The sequence below is a fragment of the Equus quagga genome, chromosome 1 (assembly GCF_021613505.1).
Source record: "Equus quagga isolate Etosha38 chromosome 1, UCLA_HA_Equagga_1.0, whole genome shotgun sequence".
Lineage (NCBI taxonomy): Eukaryota > Metazoa > Chordata > Mammalia > Perissodactyla > Equidae > Equus > Equus quagga.
The window spans coordinates 112,313,308-112,329,588 of NC_060267.1; the positions used below are offsets into that span (position 1 = coordinate 112,313,308).

The 16,281-nt window shown below is 37.4% G+C and overlaps 1 protein-coding gene across 4 annotated transcripts in view; it reads right to left on the bottom strand.

Moving 5' to 3' along the window:
* CNTN4 (contactin 4) overlaps nucleotides 1–16,281 on the bottom strand; it is an 870,265-nt gene that overhangs the window by 639,504 nt on the left and 214,480 nt on the right. For all 4 annotated transcript variants that reach the window (XM_046652823.1, XM_046652828.1, XM_046652821.1 and 1 more), the window contains one exon: nucleotides 15,485–15,535. The gene's annotated coding sequence lies outside the window, so the exon portion shown is untranslated. The remainder of the gene's footprint in view (nucleotides 1–15,484; nucleotides 15,536–16,281) is intronic.

A 16,281-nucleotide genomic window follows, 5' to 3' on the forward strand; every position in this document is an offset into this window, starting at 1 on the left:
GGTAGATGTTACTATCTCCATGTTGTAAATGCAAAAAGTGAGGCTCAAATGTAAGCCTGCCCAAGGTCACTACCAAGTATGCCCAACTACCAAGACATGTTGCTATTCAGACTAAGTGGATTGTGATATCCATCTTGAATAGCCAGAAATATCATATCCTTTCTTTTACCAAGTATTCTAAAGAAAAAGCTGGTAGAAACGGTTAGACAGCAAAGAAATGATTTTGCCATGGCAGACTTTCCTGCATCCACACTAAATAAGAATGTTGCATGGGGGTGGAGAGTAGGGGTTGGAAAACAGATGTTCCCAAACCACTGATTATGTTACCCAGTAGGTTTATAAATCAAATGCTAAGTGTAGAAATCATGCATTTTATTACATAAAAGACAGTAGCTGGAGTTATTTTAAACCCCCTAAGTGAAATATGATATATTCGGTAGAGTATTCTTTCAGAAATACATTGAATATCACAGTATTTTAAAGTTACAGATGTTAAAGCATGATACCAAATACATACAGGATTAAGAAGATGAGAGCTATTTATAGTAGTTAATCAAAGCTAAACTACATGTTGCAGATTCATATAATTGGAATTAGACACTATTTATTTTTGCATTGAGAAGGGACACAGCCCAGTTACTGGAAAGGTCCTTAATAAATCTGAGTTTTATTCTCATCAGTCCCCTTTAGCCCAAGTTACTCATCTTCTTGCTGAAAATATACTCCCAGCTGTCAAAATTTTAGTATCTATCAACCATCTCTCTGCATCCTGGGCTTTGCTTTGAGAAAGTTTGGCTGCTAAATAGATAAATCTGTCTTTCTGTGTATGTTTATGTTTACAGTACCTGGTCGAGCTGAAAACCAGTGATAGTGAATTAAGGCTATGTATTGCAGTCATTTTTACTCAAGTGAACAAAAGAGCATGGAATCAACATAATAAATATGAGAGTCACTGGAATTGATAGAATCAACCAAATTTAGCTTTTAATTCCAACATTGTCCTTAAGCAAGTTACCTAACTAGAGTGAAGTTCATTTTGTTCAGGTCTAAAATAAGAAGTTAGTATATTCTCTTCTTTTCTGAAAACTCCAGCTATCCTGGATGCTTCAATATTTCAATGTCACTCCTATTTAAAGCATGGTCCCTGGACCAGCAGAATTAGGACGACCCAGGACCTTGTTAAAAATTAAAATTTCAAGCCACACCCACGCTTACTGAGGATAATTTGCATTTTTAACAAGATTCCTAAGTGATCTGTAGGCACCTTTAAGTTTGAGAAGTACTGGTGCAGATATCAAATTGTAATAATAAACAGGCACCAAGCCATCTAGTCTGCATAAATCTAATTGTGTTGACAGTCTCGGGATTTCTAGTAAAAATACGCAAGTCTTTAATGATATTCAAATGTCCCTTGTAAAAATTTACGATGCTGACTTAATTAAGAGCTATATATCACAAAAAGACCACAGCCAAAGGATAGCATCTACATCCTCCCCTACTTTTTTAAAACTGTAAAGCACTTTGGCTATAGCAGTAAATTCCTGACCAGGGCTGGTAAGCACCCTACCACTACTCTCCCCAGTAGCTGGAAATGGTATAAACAATAAGAAATGGAAATTCTGAGTCTTGTATTGAATTTTCTGCAATACAGCATTAGCAGTCAGGAAGCAATAAGTGAAACAAGGTAAAAGAACCCAGGCAACTACTGAGGAGAATTCTAGAAGGCAAGGGAGAAGTGGCTCCCTAGGTGTTAAGTGTTCATATTACGCATTAAACAGGGATGAACCCTGCCCTTGACATAATTTTTTTTTTTTTTAAAGATTGGCACCTGAGCTAACAACTGTTGCCAATCTTCTTTTTTTTTTTTCTGCTTTATCTTCCCAAACCCCCCAGTACATAGTTGTATATCTTAGTTGCAGGTCCTTCTAGTTGTGGGATGTGGGACGCCGCCTCAATGCAGCCTGACGAGCGGTGCCATGTCTGTGCCCAGGATCTGAACCCTGGGCCGCCGCAGCGGAGCACGCGACCTTAACCACTTGGCCACGGAGCCGGCCCCCCCTTGACATAATTTGAGTTATATCAGAGCTGAACATTCAAAGCAATTTGCTGAATATAAAAAATCTTTGAGTTGTCTGCCAAGTGAGTATACAGCTCTTTCTCTTAAAAGTATCCAACTCCCACAGCCCCGGCTGAAAGGAAGTCCTGGTGTTTCCTTGCACCACAAAGTCATTGGAGCAGGAGACTTTCCTCTTTGTGGAATTTCTGATTAGGACACAGTGACTAAATTAGACCTGAAAAGGGGAGCCAGTGGATCATGTTAATGCACAGATAGGATGACCAACTTTAACTGACTACACGTAAACACAGAAAGAAGACTGAAAAGAGAAAAGAAAACAGCATGGCAAAGAGAGAGAGCTGAGTGATTATTTGGTCCCAGAAATACAGAAAGGGTGACACCTTTGCATCTGACCTGTCAGTTCTGATTTTAGCCTCGCTGTACTTCCTAGCTGGAGGTTCTGTGAGATTCCTCGTATTCTTCTAGTAAACTAACTTGTTGCTTGGGATAGTTTAAGGAGGTTTCTGTATTCTCACAACTGAGATTTCTTGGCCAAGCCACTGATCAAATGTGCCTCATGACTGCATATTTATACTGTCTATTTTTAAAGACCAAAACTCCTTGAAATCAACATTGCAGTTTTAGCTCATCAGCTGAATTGCTGGGTGATATTAGGCAAAATGCCTCTAATTCTTTACATTTCTGTATTCCTGCTGTTACATGTGGATAAAGTCTATCATGATGCCTTGACTCACAGGTCAGAAGTTAGAACAAATGCTAAAGCTACTTGAGAAACAGACAAACTGTGCATAATTCAAAGATGTTACTAAGCAGATGCTAGCTTGAGGGCATTAAGAGAAGTGCTGGCACCTATAAATAGCTAATACAGCTTCTGAGACTGCCCAACTACTGACACAGCAGGGTTTATCCACTGGGAGGCTATGACTCACTTATTCTCCCAACTCCTCTATGTAATCTGACATAATGTATCCACAAGACATTTTCTGCTGCTAATGCTTCTATTTCTATCTTGGAGCCTTTTAATTTGTATTTTCCCCAAATGGCTTATGTCTGCTTGTCAAGTGGGATTCTCACCTCATTTGGAACTTCTGGTTCTTTGATAAGGAAGAGCAAGCTGGCAAGGAGAGCTGGCATGCCACAGAAACCCATGTAAGCAATCAACAGCTTCTTTACAGCCAAGTGTGATTTTTCTGCAGTGCCAGCCGAAAGCAGCTCAGCACAACTGTCTCCTGCTAGTATCAGATTCTCACACACAAAATCGCTATTAGAACTTTACTGCCTTGTGGAAGCTAAGAGTTTGAGGTGCAACTAGCTGCTCTGACACCACCCTGGTGGGTAAATTTCTTGAACCCTGTGTGCAATACCCCTTAATTGGCACTTAAGGTTCAAGAACATTCAATACCTGTTCATATATAGGAATGTGAACTGTGATTATAAATCCTGGCCCTGGAGTCAAGATGGAACTGAGTGTGAATGAAAATTCTGCTTCAGATTTACTGAGATATTGGGAAACTTATTTAACCACTCTGAACTTCAGATTCTTTTCAAAAAAAATGAAGAAAATGTTAGAAACTACCTTTGGATTAGATTATAAGTATTAAAGAAGAAAATGTGTTTAGGATTAGGATGTGCCTGGTACATAAGTGCTCAAAATATGTAAGCTGTTATCATCATCATCATCATCATCATCACCACTAAGCGAGGACAGCTTTATGTTTTAAAGCCTTTAAACTCTCCTGTGTTCTCCTGTTTCTGTTGAGTACAACTAAACGTCACCCAGTTCTTCAAGTGAAGCAAGATCACCCTCCTCCTGTCCTTGAGGGATAAAAATAACTTGTGGGAAAGTAAATTCTCAGCATCAACATGAAGAAGACTCCCCAGAGGCATAGAAAAAGCACAACTCTGAATGTCAAGACTTTTGTTGTGTGTGACTATGTGACTCTGGACAAGTCATTAAACATTTCTGAGCCTAAGCTTCCTCACCTGTTCAATGAGAGATTTGGACTGGATTTACCCGGGGCTCCTTTTACTTACAAATAAGTAACGACTTTACTCCTTCCAGTTTCATCACTAAATGGTCTCACATTCATGGTAGTAGTCACACTACATAGTTCTCTAAATATACAAGAAACAGAACCTGAGCTTCAACAGTCAATATGTTTGAGGTAAACTCACTATAGGGACTTTTAAAAGATATAGAATTACTAAGGCATGGAATCGTTACATTGCAGAGAAATAAAGGTGTATTTTAGGCCATTTTCATTTTAAGCTGTATCATGCTTTGGGGGTCTGTATTAAGCAGGATTGGTTAGGCCCTGCTACGAAAATCAAGGAATGTCAATGGCTTAGTATATTAAAGTTTTAGATCTCTCTCCCACAAAGTCTGGTGCCATTTGTCAGCCTTGCTCCCCATTTTTCTTTGTTACATTTGCCTCGCTTAAATTTTTGTTGGTTAGTGAGGCATCTAGATAGCTCCTGATTAAATTCAATTTATAAGCACCAATTAAATATTGACTGAGGTCTATTCATTTCTAGCTATTTCATGAACAAAAACTAAATGAAGAGACATTATGAGGGATTTAGACCCTAAGTGAATAATAGCTTTGGAAGTGCTTTGAAGAAAGGACCACCCCTAGAATTCTACTCTATTTTATTCTTTATTTAGGCATAGTTATTATGTCTTTATCTTATACTTGTACACAGCTCTCCACAGAAACTGCCTGTCTCTTTTGTTCAAAATTATAAGCATTAGGACAAATTTGTCCTTGTATACTTTTGATGCTCCCTTTATTTCACTGCCATCAACCACTTGGTGGAGGTTATTTTCCTGCTATTTTTCTCCCTTGGGAGTACAGATGAGGTTAAGAGGATTATTCGGCAGCTGTGTCCAACCACCTGCTCTCCAAATCCTTGGTTTTCAAGCTCTTAAGAGTACTGCTGGGGACACCTTAGGTTCTTTCATTACCAACATGGCTAATCCTGCACTTCCCTAAGACTTGGCATCCACCTACTCTGAAGATAGCTGTAATTATAGCTCTCCTTTAAAAGTTTCATTCTTCCAGCAAGGCTCCAGTTAGCTTTCATCTTATCTCTAATCTTTTATTTCAAAGGTGGATTAAAAGGTAAAATAACCACAACCACTTCTCTAAGGCACATTCAGTCCTTGACCTTTGGGGCAAGTGCCTGTCTTACTTCAAAACAGAACTTAACGGGGAGTATAGATTGCTCTAACTCTTCCAAGCCTTGCCCGCAGCAGACTCATCAGACATATGTTAACATCCTCCTGTTGTATGATATTTCATCCTTTTCAGATAAAGTTGGCTGTTGTTTCCTTTCAATTTCACTGCACTGATCCCAAAGTTTAAGCTTCTCAAATTTCTCTAGCCTTTTTCTGGTTGTTTGTCTTCAGTGTATTCAGTTCGTTATATTGGTCCATCAGCACTCCATCTGAGATCTTATTCCACTTTGTATTTGAACATCTTCACTGCGTAATATTATCCAAGTCCATGTGTTTGTGATCTCAGAGCCACACTAATATTTTGCAGATAATCCATCAATCCCCCCAAGGTTGGATTTTAATAAATTTTCTGTACAGTCTTTAGACAGATGTATCATATTTATTTTTTCCTTAAAACTTCCATGGCTAAAACTGAACTGACAGCAAGTCAATGACCTTTGGGTAATATCTTTTAGTACATCTTTGACTACGAAGCTCAAATCCTGGGAGTTTGCGGTTTGGGGATCACTTTTAAGGAGGTGACTCTAAAGGGAATTACACTATGTTTTGGGTGATCTACAAAGTTTACATTCCTTTATTACATGTGCAATTAGAAGGGCGATTCTGTACTAAAAGTTCTAAAGATGTTGTTTTTGAATTTTGACAAGCTACCATATGTCCTAGTTTAAACATGACAAGTTAAAAGTGTACCCTAATTTCATTTTTCCATATGATAAGAGCAATAATGCAGGCTTACTTTGGAAGGCCTCTTGAAAAAGTACCCTATTGCAATCAACAAACACTTTATGTTAATATTACCTTTTGAGATCCTTATAATAGCAAATCTAATTTCATTCGATCCATAGGTTTAATAAGACATGAAGGTTGCTTACACAGAGTTACTTATAAAATATCACAGACCACGTAGGGTAAAGACATAATTTTTTCAGTAATGTAGGTAAAAAAAAGAATTCCATTAATTGAATACTTAGATATTAGGATATTGGGAATGAAGTATTGTCTTTCCTAAAAACTTCTCAGTTCTGAACTTGCTTAGCTTAGAGAAGAGAATCCATTTATCTAAGGCACTGAGTCCCAACTTCTTATTTTATAGATGAGAAAACTAAAGTCCAATAAAGTTTAATGATTTCTCTAACATTGCACAATTGGTTAATATCAAAATGGAAAAAGGACAGGAGAGCTGATATTCATTCAGTCTGTTTTTTCTTCCCATTAGTTCATATAGAGGGATATGTCACAGAGTTACAAGATCATTGCGGAAAATGTAATTTGAGCACCTTTTCTTACAGATTGGAAAGTTGACATTAGAAACTTCCAGTTTTGAAAAGATGGTGGACTCAGCTATTGTAAACCAATGCCCACCTAAAAAGACAAAGAAATAATGAATAAAATACAACCAAAACAACATATATTGTTTTAAATTCTGTAAAGCTTAAATAAATAAAAGGGAATTCTGAAGGTGTCAAAAAGGAGCAGAGGAATTGAAGATCAAGCTATAAGTTTCAGCTAACGTGGCAGTGGTTCAGGGACGTGCTGGTCCTTGCTATAGGATTAAGGGGTGGTGAGTCAGGGTATTAATGCCGCATTAGATATTGGGCCACAGGAAGATAGATCTAAAATCCCCGAATAAAATATGAATTCTCTAAATTCATGAAAGAAAACTAGAAAACTATGCAAAATGGCCTGAAGAATGTTTGAAATTTTGCTGGCCACCCTGGGTTCAATGTGTCCCCTGGAAAAAATTGAAACCTCAAGCCTTTGCCAAGCTTGAATATATGATTTAAATGTAACTACTCATGAGGTGTAGGAAATCAACACTGGTCTGGTCTGGGACACTTTAAATCCCAGGACCTTGTAAAAGCAAAAGCAAAACCACTCTTAGGGTATGCTTTCAAAACACAGGGCCACAGCATTTCCAGAGGAAGAAAAAATATCTAATGTGAGCTCACTGTATAAAAACATACTTAATGAGAGAAAAAAAATACCACAAAAATAAGTCAGCTGGCACAGTAAAAAGAACATGTGATGTAAGCACCAGAAATAATAACAAATTATGAACATGAACAGCAAATAAAAGTGTGTAGGGGTAGGCCTAGTGGCATAGTGGTTAAGTGTGCGCACTCCCCTTCAGCAGCCCAGGGTTCACGGGTTCAGATCCCAGGCATGGACCTACATATGGCTCATCAAGCCATGCTGTGGTGGCATCCCACAATAAAGTGGAGGAAGATTGGTACAGATGTTAGTTCAGGGCCAATCTTCCTCACGAAAAAAAAAAAAGGCATGTAAAATGATTACAGATAAAAAGGACTCAAACCTATAATAAAAAAACCCAGAACATTATGATAAAAGAAATTGAGAAAGATAAACCAGATAGCATTTCCAGAAATTAAATAAAAAATAATTGAAAATTTAAAAACCCAATGGACATTTGGGGTTGCAATTAAGTGTTTTTCACAAATATTTTACTTCTTTATTTCCAGGAAAATGTTAAGATTATATTTCTATGCCCTCTTTGGAGTCATCCATGGCCATATGGCTCCTTTAACCAATGAAATGTGAGCAAAAATGACATGTGTCCATTCTGGGAAGAAGCTTTCAGACCTAATTTGTGATCCTACAGGTTCTCTTTATTTTGCCTCAGCACTCATGGAATCATTCCCTGATGGTGATTCCATCAACATGAGTCCCTGAGTAAATATAATGAGCAGAGGTCCCTTGTTAACTTGCATTGGGCATGTAACACGAGGGAGAATGAAACTTTTGTTCTTTGAGCCCATGGAATTTGGGGGTTGTTAGCTAATGCAGCATAAACTAGCTATCTTGACTCAGACAAAAAGTTAATTAGCAAAGCAGACACTGATGAAGGAAGAAGTTAAAAATTGGAGGAACTTTCCCAGAACTCAAAATGGAGATGTGAAGAAATACAAAATATGAAAGGATAGCTAGGAGTTACGGATAGGAGACTACGTCTAATTAAATATGCAGGAAAGGACAACAGAAAAAAATGTGTCAATATTCAAATAAACGACAAGAATTTTCTAAACCTGAAAAAAAGAAATGTGTCCTCAGATTGAAAAGTAGAGTATCACAAGAGAAAAACTAAATATAAATGAACAATTGGACATATCATAATGAAACTGCAGATCTCCAAACAAAAAAGAAAATCTTAAAAGCAAACTGAGAACAAAAGATCACATACAAAAGATTGCCAATTTGACTAAGAAGACTTCATTAGCTGCAGCAATAATGAGTAGAAAACAATGGAATTAGATCTTCAAAGTACTGAGGGAAAAAATATTGTCAACTAGCAATTCCAAACCTAGTTTAACACTGTTCAATAAAAATGGTAAAAGAATGATATTTTATGATAAACAAAAATTAGACAATTTACCATTAAGAGAACCTGCTAAGATGGGGCTGGCCCCGTGGCCGAGTGGTTAAGTTCGCGCGCTCCGCAGCAGGCGGCCCAGTGTTTCGTTGGTTCGAATCCTGGGCGCGGACATGGCACTGCTCATCAAACCACGCTGAGGCAGCGTCCCACATGCCACAACTAGAAGAACCCACAATGAAGAATACACAACTATGTACTGGGGGCTTTGGGGAGAAAAAGGAAAAAAATAAAATCTTTAAAAAAAAAAAAAAAAGAGAACCTGCTAAGAGAAATATTTAATGGATATCTTAAGTAAAAGGAACTTGAACTCAAAGGAAGTGGAATGCTGGAAGCAATAAGGAACAAAAAATTGGTAAATATACAGAGTAAAATCTATGTAAGTTAAGCCTGTACTATATTAATATAACAATAACAATTACTAATAGGAAGAAAAATAACGTTGAACTAAGAGACTATGTATAAAAGAATAACTTGGGACTGAGTGGTACAATTAGAGTTAGAGAATCTTAGGTTTTATTTGAGAACATTGTTACATTTAGCATTGCTAAGTTTAAAATTTAAGGCAGCCTACTAATAAAAATAGAGTGATATCCAAAATAAAAGGAAAGAACAGTGGAAATAAGAAAAATCAGTAGTCCATTAAAAAGCAGGAAAGAAGAAACATGCAGACACAAAAAACTTGACATAAAATATGCAGACACAAAATAAGATGTTAGAAAGAATGTTAAAATATTTCAGGATTCTAAATAAGTGCCAACAACTCAACTACCTTGATAAAAGAGAGAAAAAATCAGACGAAAAAATATTGCTATATGCTACTAACAGGAAACACACCTACAATGACACATAAGGGTTGAAAACAAAGTAGAAAAGGAATCGCTGGCAAATGTTAATTTAAATAAAGCATGTATGGTAATAGTAATATCATATAAAGTAAATATTATGTCAAAAAGTATTATTGAGGGGCCGGCCTGGTAGTGCAGTGGTTAAGTTTGCACGTTCCACTTTGGCGGCCCAGGGCTTGCCAGTTCGAATCCCAGGTGCAGATCTATGCACCGCTCGCCAAGCCATGCTGTGGCAGGCGTCCCACATACAAAGTAGAGGAAGATGGGCACAGTTATTAGCTCAGGGCCAGTCTTCCTTAGCAAAAAGAGGAAGATTGGCGGCAGATGTTAGCTAAGGGCTAATCTTCCTCAAAAAAAAAAAAAATTTATAAAAAAGCATTATTGAGAACAAAAAACGAATCATTCTATAACGATCAAAGGGTGAGTTCATCAAGTTAGAAGAAACTTGATGCCCATTCATGATAAGTAGCCTACCCAGGGACACATGAGTTAGCAGCGATGCAGAACTATAATCTGTGCTTCTTCAGAGTTGCACTCTCTTCTTTTTCTTCATAGCACCTAACACAATTTTTATATTTTGACTTGTTTATTATCTGTCACTCCGATTAATATCAACTCAAAATTTGAGGGTACATATACTTTTTATTTGCCATTGTATCACCAGGTCATAAAACAGATTCTGGCATATAGTTTGATCCCAATAAATACTTAAGTAAACAAATGACCTAAAGTTTCCAGCTATTCTGGCCATTCACCATAGCACAATCCTTTCCATTAATCATAAGGAAAAGCATAAAGCAGCAATTGGATTAAACGGAGCAATTCATACAGCCATGTATTCATAATTAAGATTAAAAATTTCTGCTCAATGTTACAATTTGTAACATATTTCAGTGAATAACTCAAGCATCTTCTATAGTCCCACACTATGATTTTAATTTCAATTTCCAAAGACAAAGGTAAAAGAAAAAATCTCTATGATATTCTAAAGTAAAAAAATCAAATAAAAAAATGATGACAATTGAATTGTACATTTTCAGACAGCAGCTTATTTTCTTATCCGCAGCAGCTTAAACTGCATTCAGAAGCACAGGCACAGAAACATTTCAATATAAGGCCACAGGGATGTGTTCTCTTAGTCCTAACATCACCCTCATGGTATGTTAATGCTCCTCCCTCAGCACAGGTAATGTTACTTCTGCTAGAGAAGGCTCTGTCTACCATTACAAGAAACACAGAAAGAATAAAAATCATGTTTCTCTGCTAAATATTCCCCTGCTATATCAAAAGTCCCTCAGGGGTCGATTAAATTCATTAAGAACTAGCAGAAATTCTAGCCATTCTTTTCTTTCTGGCCAACATGCCAGCAAAAGAAAAGCCAACCTTGAGACAACCGAGCTGCCAAAAACCTAATCTTATAGCCTAATTTTACAACCAAATAACACTAATTGAAAAGCACCAATTATAGAAGGTTTGTTTTGTAACTGGCACCATGGTAAGTACTTGACATTTTTTCTTCATAACTCTTACAATAATCCAATAAAATGGCTATTAGTACCCTTATTTATAGTTTGAGGAATTTGAGGTTTAGAGAGGTAGTAATTGGAAAATTTAAACTATGAACCCATCATATTTTGTCGGACCCCATCACCCACTATCTTTGTATTAAACCCTGAGTTGTTACTGTTAGAAATCTGACTTGGTCTTTTGCATTGGAGGCCACTTTTAGGAAGACAGTGCGTATTGAATGACAGCTCAGAAAGTATGCTTATTTTGTTACATCCCCTGGTCACCATATCTGAAGGAGAAATTTTGTCTTCCTAAAACATGCATTTCCTAATCTATTACTTGATTGAGATATAATTCACATATCAGAAAATTCACCATTCACTGTACAATTCAATGGTTTTTAGTATATTCACAAGGTTGTGCAACCATCACCACTATCTAACTTCAGAATACATTTATCACCCCCCCAAAAAAACCCTGTGCCCATTAGCAGTCACTCCACATTCTCCTCTCCTCTTAGTTCCTAGAAATCACTAATATACTTTCCGTCTCTATAGTTTTACTTATTCTGGATAGTCATATAAATGGAATTACATAATATGTGGCCTTTTGAGTCTGGCTTCTTTTACTTATCATATTTTCAAGGTTCATCCATGTTGTAGCATATATCAGTACTTAATTTTCCTAATCTATTTTAATTGACTAATATCACCTAACACAAGATGAAAATTGTTTGTACCAATCCAGAAAAAAGGAATGTAACTGTCTTCTTCCATTTTCTCTATGAGTGTAGGTTAGATTAAATTTTATGATATTAACAAAGCAATTTTATATGATGCAAGCCCATGAATAATATTACAGTCTCCATTTTACAGCTGGGAATAAGAGGTTCAGAGAGTTTAGTTTATCTGTTCAAATATTAGAGCAGAAATTTAAGCCCAGGGCTCTGAACACAAAGCCAAAATTACTTTCACTTAGTTGATGGATATATGACAGGAACAACTAAATGGCCCATTCAGCCACTGAACCTATGATCTTTGGTTCAGCAGAGACAGACTAAAAGCTGAGCTAAGCTTCCACATTCCATCAATTTAGTTGATTTTGTATAGCTGAGGATATTGAACTCAAGGACCTATTAGGGCCGTCTAGGTAGCAAATGATGTGGCATGAGGAACCAGAGAATATAGAGGAAGGCAGGTGCTTAATGCCCTCTTGCCACCTAGGAATGCAGATTCAGGGTAGAAAGATACTCTGATTTCTTCTAAGGAATCTGGAAATCATCATTGTATGTGAAATTGAATATTTACATATAGGCAACAAATTAAACTTTATCTCTTTGAAATTAAAAGAAAAGAAAAACAAATTTGTGAACCAAAATAACTGTTTGGGGCTGTTCTTATCCATAGGCTACCAGTTTTACATCCTGTGGTAGAGGACAAAAGGCCAGGGCACCTGAGGGTGCTCCTTCAGTAGGGCCAAAGGAGGACAGGAAAATTTAAGGGAACTTGACCTCCTTTCAGTCTTAATTCTGGAAATGTCCAACAACTTAAACTTTTAAAGACAGAGGAATTGGAACAGGAAAGATGTCATTAAATCCTTCATTCTTTCCATGGATACTCACTGAGGACATTCTTTGTGTATATCCTGTAAGGTTCTAGAAATACCATGATGTAGAAGAAGATACAATCACAATGGGAGAGGAAGATAATCAAGCAAGCAATTACACTACAATGTGATTATCATGTTCTTTACATTGATGTTGGCAACATGGGGAAGTCTAACCCAGACAAGAGAAACCAGAGAAGACTTTATGCAGGAAGTGAGTCTTCATTTAGTGGTAAAATGAGTTGATCAAATAAAGAAGGGAGCAGGGGAAAAAGAACAAAATATTTGTGGACAGAGGAATAGATGAGCAAAAGCAAGAGAAAATATGGCATTTTAAACAATTAAAAGAAATTCAGGCTCACAGAACCTATTTTGGAAGGTGTGGGGCAGAGGAAAGAAATGAGGACAGAGAGGTAAGCAAGGGCCAAAATAATATAAAAGCTTCCAAAGCCATGTGAAATAGCTGGAATTGATCCAAGGAAAATAGAGAACAATGAAAGATTTATACGTGGTTGCGGTAATGATAATTGAAGAAGATCACTCCTACTGCCTTGTTTGGGATAGATTGTAGATACACGAATCTGAGGAGGTAAAAAAAGAAGATGAGTGGGGCTGGCCCTGTGGCCAGGTGGTTAAGTTCACACGCTCCAGTTTGGTGGTCCAGGGTTTCGCCCGTTCAGATCCTGGGCGCAGACCTAGCACTGCGCATCAAGCCATGTTGAGGCGGCATCCCAAACAGCACAACCAGAAGGACCTACAACTAGAATATACAACTATGTACTGGAGGGCTTTGGGGAGAAGAAGAAAACTAAATTAAAAAAAAAAGACTGGCAACAGATGTTAGCTCAGGTGCCAATCTTTAAAAAAAAAAAAAAAAAAAGAAGTTAATAGCAAGTTTGAGAACACTTAGAATATCTTGGAATAATGCCCCCACAGTGAGAAGAAGCCTGGCTTCTTGTTGCAGGATTAGAGACCACATGTAGCAGAGGCATCCCCTAACTAACCTTCAAGCTGACCCCAGACACATGAACACACCCAGTCAAGAATGGGGGAGTTTGCTCCACATCAGAAGACCCCAGCAGCTGATCCAATAGACTCATGAGAAATGATAAAGTTATTGTTTTTAGCCTCTGAATTTCAGAGCGGTTTGTTGCAGAGTTACCTAATTGGTAAAAAATACCTTATTCAATCTTGGATTATAAAAAACATCTAAGCAATCAAGTGAAATAAAATTTTTTTCCTAAATATCTTTTTAATTGAGTGTTAAAAATAATCTTCCTTGAGATTCAAAATCACACACTTACATTTACCGAGTGTCATCAATTCCTATACTGAATAAATACTTAATTTTTATCTTGCTTGGGAGATAAATTGGCCATCAAGAGATAATTATTACATCTTTTAAACTAACCCAGCATTTTAATTTGTGTGTACCAATGGAATGAGCCCTTTCTCCATGTTACTATTTTTCCCCATGAATACCTAGATAAACACAGTTAACTTTAACATCACTCATATCACTTTTAAGGGATAGATACTGTCATGAGCGGACTATGTTCCTCAAAATATAATGTCGAAATGCTAAGCCCCACAACCTGTGAATGTGACCTTACTTGGAAAAAGGGTCTTTGCAGATGTAATCAAGTTAAAATAACGTTACATTGGATTACGGCCCACCTTAATCCAATAGGGCCCTAATCCAATGACTGGTGTCCTTATAAGAGGGAAGTCTGGACACAGACACACAGGAGAGAAGGTCTGTGAGGACAGAGAGAGATTTGAGTAATGCAACTACAAGCCAAGGAACATCAAAGATTGTTGGCAGCTACCAAAAGCTAGAAGAAGCAAAGAAGGACTCCTCCCTTAGACCCTTCAGAGAGAGCACAGTCCTGCTTACACTTTGGTTGTAGACTTCTAACCTACAGAACTGCGACAGAATAAATTTCTGTTGTTTTAAGCCACCCAGTTCATGGTACTTTGCTTCAGCAGCCTTAGGAAACTGAAACAGATACCAATTTTACTTTTTTATTTTCTAGATTATATAATTTTTTTCAATTATTTTTTTATTTTTATTTATTTTTTTGAGGAAGATTAGCCCTGAGCTAACATCTGCTGCCAATCCTCTTTTTTGCTGAGGCAGGCTGACCCTGAGCTAACATCCATGCCCGTCTTCCTCTACTTTATATGTGGGACGCCTACCACAGCATGGCCTGCCAAGTGGTGCCATGTCCGCATCCGGGATCCAACCAGCGAACCCCGGGCCGCAGAAGCAGAACCGGCGCACTTAACTGCTGTGCCACCAGGCCTGCCCCTAGATTATATCTTTTATTAAGGAACAAATCTGCATCACTGTAGACAGGATGTTACAATGCTGATGTTTTATCGCTAAAAGGCTTCACCTTTAAGACCTGAATATTTGTATCATCTAATTAACTTAATACTTCTGTAGTGTTGACTGATAAAACATCCTGTCCTGTAAAAACATTTGGCAAAAATGCAACAATCTTCACTTTATGCCAACTTCTCTTTCCATGATGCCAAATTTTGAGGGTTTTGAGTTACCAAATTAATATGAACCACAGAAAAACCACCTCAGGTATCTTCTCCAGAGAAAATTGGGAAAGGTCTCAATTTCCTATTTTCAAGTCTTAATTTATATGACTTCCTTACCTTTGTTAAATTCAACCTTCAGAAAAACATCAAAAATAATCTCCTGGTATCACTCTGTAAGGAAAGGTTCCAATGTTTTCACAGAAACTAATCATGTTAACCACAGGTGAAATACACGTAAGGAAATTCTTCCCTTGTGGGAAGCTTACCTTTTAGGGCAGATCTTGGGGTCACATACCGTTACTATACGTCAATGATTCCTAGAATAAAAAACAAAAATATACAAATAAACACATTTTTCAAGTATAAATAGGCTTGTACGTAGCTGATGCGTAACTGTTCCCATTGTAAACTCAAATTAGAAGGAGATGAAAATTAAATACATTTGGTGTGGATTCCCAGCTTGATAGAATTACCTAGATTAAGAGCCAGGATGCTACATTCCTTTCTTTGCTTTGCCTCTCACCAGCTGTGTGACTTTTGACACGTCAACTCAACACTCTATCCTTTCCTTGTTATATAAGGGCTCTAGGAGCTGTGACGTTTTCTGGTATTCAGATTGAATAAAAGAGACAATTTCCTGGGGCCAGCCCCGTGGCGTCATGGTTAAGTGTGCACGTTCCACTTTTCAGCAGCCTGGGGTGCGCCGGTTCGGATCCCAGGTATGGACATGGCACTGCTTGGCAAGCCATGCTGTGGTAGGTGTCCCATGTATAAAGTAGAGGAAGATGGGCACGGATTTTAGCTCAAAAGAGGAGGACTGGCAGTAGTTAGTTCAGGGCTAATCCTTCTCAAAAAAAATAAAATAAAATTTCCTAAGAAAGTACATTACAAAGAGTTTGAAAATAATGAAAAATGTGCAATGAATTAGGAGACATCCTGAGGATTTTGTTAGTTATATGACTATGTAAAATGAAGGTAACAATAACAAAAACAAAACAAAAAACTCTTTCCATAAATATGGTATTATGCCTTCTCTCAAAGCTACCAAGTCAAATTTTAATTG